The sequence below is a fragment of the Gavialis gangeticus genome, unplaced genomic scaffold, assembly GCF_001723915.1.
Source record: "Gavialis gangeticus isolate Ggan-Ray unplaced genomic scaffold, GavGan_comp1, whole genome shotgun sequence".
In the NCBI taxonomy this organism is placed as follows: Eukaryota; Metazoa; Chordata; order Crocodylia; family Gavialidae; genus Gavialis; species Gavialis gangeticus.
The window spans coordinates 94,586,360-94,591,770 of NW_017729031.1; the positions used below are offsets into that span (position 1 = coordinate 94,586,360).

General features: G+C 44.1%; 1 protein-coding gene and 1 long non-coding RNA gene across 4 annotated transcripts in view; one reads left to right on the top strand and one right to left on the bottom strand.

Moving 5' to 3' along the window:
• SPAG16 (sperm associated antigen 16) overlaps positions 1-5,411 on the bottom strand; it is a 1,224,108-nt gene that overhangs the window by 282,400 nt on the left and 936,297 nt on the right. The window lies entirely within an intron of this gene.
• LOC109301976 overlaps positions 1-5,411 on the top strand; it is a 94,461-nt gene that overhangs the window by 30,999 nt on the left and 58,051 nt on the right. Inside the window, exon 1 of one of the 2 annotated variants that reach the window (XR_002098675.1) lies at positions 4,624-4,782. The exons of the other annotated variant lie outside the window; for it this stretch is intronic. This is a non-coding gene — a long non-coding RNA (uncharacterized LOC109301976). Of the gene's footprint in view, positions 1-4,623; positions 4,783-5,411 lie in introns of those variants that run through there. 2 annotated transcript variants of the gene reach the window in all.

The window sequence follows — 5,411 nt, forward strand, 5'->3', positions numbered from 1 at the left end:
TCCTGGGGCAGGGGGCTGGACACAATGATCCTTCGGGGTCCCTTCCAGCCGAATGTCTACGAAATCTATGAAATCATTTCATCACATTGATGACTCATGTTCATCTTGGAGTCAACTATGACTCCAAGACCCCTTTCTGCTGCTGTGAAGCTGCGAAGGTCACCCCCCAGCCTGTAAGTGTGTTGGTGGTTCTTTTTGCCCAGGTGCAGTACTTTGTACTTGTCTTTGTTGAATTGCATCCTATTTTGTTCTGCCCATTTTTCCAACCTGTCCAAATCTGGGCCAAATTTGGGATAGTAATTTACTACAGACAAGTGGTTTTCAACTTGTGGTCCAAGGACCCCTTGGGGTCTGCAAACTATGTCTAAGGGGTCTGCAAAAGATGACTATGATCAATCAAAAGTATGTGAATACTGATGCTTACAATTTAAAGGGGCCGACACCACTATTTGAAATTTTTTAGGGGTCCACAAATGAAAAAAGGTTGAAAACCAGTTACAGATGAATAGGCTATTGAATATTTTTCCACCTAGCTTATGTTAGGGCACTCTAACCATCTTCTCTTTTGTTCATTCAGGATCCTGCTGCAATTTATACTGGGGCACATCTACACAAGATGCTACATTGCTGTAGTTATGAGTTAGTGACACAGCTCATTGCTGTGGTGATGTAGCATTGGCAGGCATGAACCACTCATTGCTACTGTGCAATAGGGTTGGAAATAACCTATGCACTGCCAGGTCTTTATAGTAATGGCAGTTGGGGGCAGGGGTAGATGCACCCTTGATGTACCAAACTGATATAAATTACACTGGGGTAAAATTACTGTGTGTCTAGCTCTGAAAAGTGCTACTGAATTCAAAATGTCTTTCTTTCTACTCACTTAAATAAAGTAGAAAATGTCAAGTTTTGCACTTTTTGTTAACAAATTATGAAAACATACATGATGGAATCTGGATTAAAATGTATACAATGTTAACAACAAGTCAAGTAGCCTTCTACAGCGCTGGTTAAAACAGATTATGCATTGCAATTTTTCTCCCATGGGCATGAAAAATGGGTGCCTCCTGAAACTGGGGGGTGGGGCACCATTTGTAGTTAGTGGCTAGTGGCAAGCAGGGACCACCTGCAGATGTCGGTGAGGGGTGGCAAGCAGTGAGTAGGGACTGCCTCCAGACGCCGGTGGCAGTGTCAGCAGCAGTGAGTGGTGAGTGGGGACCACCCACAGACATTGGGAGCAGTGTTGGTGGTGGCAAGTGGGGATTGCCCATAGACACTGGCAGTGACGTTGGCGGTGAGGGGGTGGTGAGTGGCAACTGCTCACAGAAGCCAGCAGCAGCTTTGGTGGTGGCCAATCTCACGGGGGGCATGTGAGGCCCCATGCTGCCCCTACGCATCACCTATGCCCATGGGATGAGGTATAGGTATAATTTTTTCTATGTTAATTGTCCCTGCCAGAGTTGCAGGTACTCATAAGCAGTCTTTACTCATGCAGTGATAGTCTCACTGCTACTGTGGTTTACCCTAAAGCATTTCAGAAAGCAGGAGGAAACTACATCTCCTCAGTGGAAGTTCCATGAGGGATTGTGCCCCAGGACTGTGAAGTGGGTATCACTCTTGGACTTCAGCACTCAGGCAGCTAGTCACAAGTTGGAAGATGTGATGGACAAGAGAAAATCTCCTTCATTCTCTCTACAATCTGGGTAAATTTGCTCTTCTTGGGATTCCCCAAGAGCAAACTGCCATCACTATAGTTCTCCCAAAAGAATTGCAAGTATCCTTTTGCCCTTCCCTTTTACATTTCAGTGGGACCGCTTACATTCTTAAAGGTAACTATGGGTGTAAGATAAGCATGAACAGGCAACCTTATTCTTCACCACCAAGTGTCTATTGCCATTCAGATAACGGACAATGTCAGCAACAATAGTGGAATATATACAAAAATACAGATAATTTATTAAGTGAGGATTTCAAGATAATTCCTTTTCTTCAGTAATACAAATTCTGTACTAAAAGACAGGGTTGTTGGTTGTAGCCATGCTAGTATAAAGATATAGGCAGGCAAAGTTTTTTGGGAAGATGTGATATCTTTTATTAGACTAACTAAATAGTTGGAAAAAAGTTCTTTGGAATCTTTTGGGCACAAACATCTTTCTTCAGGCATTGGGAGATTGTGCTGCTGTTATGTATTCTCCAAGGTAGAAAAGAAGCTAAAGTATAACAAGAAGTCTGTGAAAATGCAAATGAGTGGAAGTTTGGAAGAGAAAAATTAGAGATGGGGGGAGGGAGAGAAGGAGGGAGGGAAATGTGTGAAGGAATGCAAGTGGTCAGTCTGAGGCAGGTTACCTTGTGTGTCAGATGTCAAGCAGGTTGCAATGTGTCATAAATCCAGTGTCTATATTAAGTCCATGGTTTTTTGTATTCAGTAGATTTATGAACTGAAGTTCATAGGCTCGTCCACAAAAGGTGTTTTGTAAGTTCCCTTTGAGGATTAGAACTGAGAGATTGGAGAGGGAGTGGCTATTTTGTGAGAAGTGGGAACCCACAGGTAATTGGCCATTTTTGTCCTTGATGGATTTTCAGCGTGCATTCATTCTGGTACACAGTTGTTGTTTGGTTACTTTTACATATTTTCTATCAGGGCGTTTGGTGCACTGGATGACATATTACATTTCTGGAGGTGTAGGTGTAAGATCTAGGAATGGTGATGGTTCTGTTGTGGGGTGTCATTATTGCAGGACTAAAAACAACAATGGAGTACTAAATGCCATACTAAAAAACAATGGCAAAGGAACACTGAATGCAAGGGCAATTACTTCCAAAGTCAATGAATGCTGAAAAAAAGGCTGACTGGGTATAATATTTGTTAGGTAACTGCTACAACCTGTCACAATGGTGTATTGGCCAGGAAACATCGGTCTAACAGCCATGCATGGTAGTGACCTTCTCCTGGTAGTGGCAGTATGTAGAGCCCTGAGTTTAGCAGTGGACCCCAGAGAAGGGCCTAGGGTCAGGTGCAGCAGTGGCCACCTGAGCCCCAAGGGGTGGATAGCTCCACGAGGGGATGTAAGACCCTAGGGCCAGGTGTGGTTGTAGCCATCTGGGCCCCAAGGGGTGGATGACCCCAGTAGGTGTGGGGATGTATGACCCTAGGGCCAGATCTGGTTGTAGGCACCTGGGCCCCAAGGGGTTGATGACCCTGGTAGAGCCCCAGGGAGGGAGCAGTGTGTATATTTTGAGTGGGCATGTATTTTAAGGGGGGAGATATGTGGCAGGGCACTGGTAGTGCCTGTCACTTTAAGGACTGGGGCAGGGAGGGGCAGGTGCCTGATTAGGGTGGCCATTTTAAGGCCCAGCTCCATGAGCTGAGGACAATTTTTGATTAGCCAGGAGAGGAGAAACACCTCTCTGCTGAGCTCTGCCAGGAACACTGCGGAGTGAGGCTATGGGGATGGAGGAAGCCTCATTTTGTCCTGGGTAAGATATGAAACTGCACCCTGCTGGGCAACACGGGGTCTGGTGGGGCTCCTGGTGGCAAGGGAGCCCCTAAGAAATGCCAGGCCAATCTCCTTCCCAGTTAAAGGCAAGTGTGGGGTGCCTCATAACCCGAGCCCCCACATCCCTGGTGGGTTCAACTGGTAGAGGGGGAGCCCAGGCTCATGGGAGTCCTGAGGCAGGGCCCAGGTTGGCAGAGGGACCTGGAGCAGCATCCAGGCTCTTTGTGAGCCCTGTGGCTGTAGGAACCCGGAGAGGGGTCAGGCATGGCTATGGCTACCTGAGCCTCACAGGGTGCAATATCCTAGGGCAGAGGGCCAGGCTATGGCCACCTGAGCCAGATGGGGTAGCAGACCCCAATAAGCCCCAGTGAGGTGGTGGTGTATGAGCCCCAGTGAGGGGGCCGAGGTCTTGGAGACCAGTATGTGTTTGTTTGCCTGTATGCTTTATGAAAGACCCAGTGCAAACCACTGGTGGATGTTATCTGCGAGGCTTGGGCTGCAGTATAGGGGTGGAACGGAGCTGTGGAAATCCCTCCTAAACATCGCGCTTCAAAATGGGCACCCTCCCACCTGAATAACATCCCAAGACTATTACATCAAGGCATGGCAGAAGAGTGAGGTGGGCAGCTAGCCCATAGACAAGAGGCAGGTCAGTGCTTGCACCAGGTGTCAAAGCTTGCCCCGTACCAGCAAAGAAAGAATTAAAAACTCATCATATAGACAGCAGACATATTCTCATTCCCCTTTATGTACCTTATCAATAAAGTTGGTGTGTAAAGTATCAGTAGCACTGAGGGTAAATTAAGAGCAACTCAAACAATTTCAATGTGTTGCCCCATGATATATATTGGAGTGTGAGACCACATTGTATCATGTTGACTTCAGCTTACTACAACTTTCAAATGGGTCAGATTCTATGCCAGAGCTTTGACAATATACCTTTAATTTTCTTTTCTTTTCTGGAGATAATTTATGCAAGACGAATTGTAGGGTCATCAAGCAAATAAAGGCATTTAGACTTTAAGGCAACCATTGCCTTCAAAATGAGAAGGTAATGACTTGCAATCCAATATTAAGGTAGACGTATAATGAAATGTTTAGGTTCATTTGAAAGAGACCTAATATTTCAGAACTTGTTTCTGACTTGTTACAGGTATGAAGGAATGCTGGGAACAAAATAATTAAAAAGAAACAACATTTTGTCATTGTTCACATTTTTCAAGGTACAATTAGGGGCCATGTTTTCCAAAGTTCAAAGTACATGTATTTGCAGTCAGAGCTGCAGGTAAGTTCATTTGCCACATTTACAGAAAAACCTGAGCATTTCAAGGGTTGGGCACTTAGAAAAAATCTAGCCCCACACTATACATAAATTGTAAACATATTTTATATATAGTATGAAAATGTATCACAGAACTACCAGCATGTGTAGTATTCAGGAAATAAAATTATCAAATATATTCTAATGATAATGTTTATATATAACAGCAGCATTCAAATGTTCAACTAGGTTGACGTTTTAGTGTGCTATGCACTGCACAGAATAAATGACAGTTACGGCTTATAAAATACTTTCAGTGATTTTTGACTGCACCATAAGTTCTAGAAAGGAAAAAGGAACTACAGTGCTGTTTATAATGGGGATAAATAATGAATTTTATTTTGGCAGTTGATTACTCCCTCTATATACAGGTGGATTGGCATCTCAGATAGTGAGTGTTCTTTCTATGGGAACAGGCAATTTGGACTATAATTTATACATATTACAAACACAGAAATTAAAATATAGTTATGAAATGACTGGACTTTCCACATATTTCATACAGTCCCCTACCAACAAACAGCAAGAAGGGGGAAAAATACACCCACCCCGAAGGATGGATAAATTATCATTTCTCAAAAAGTTGCTGCTCT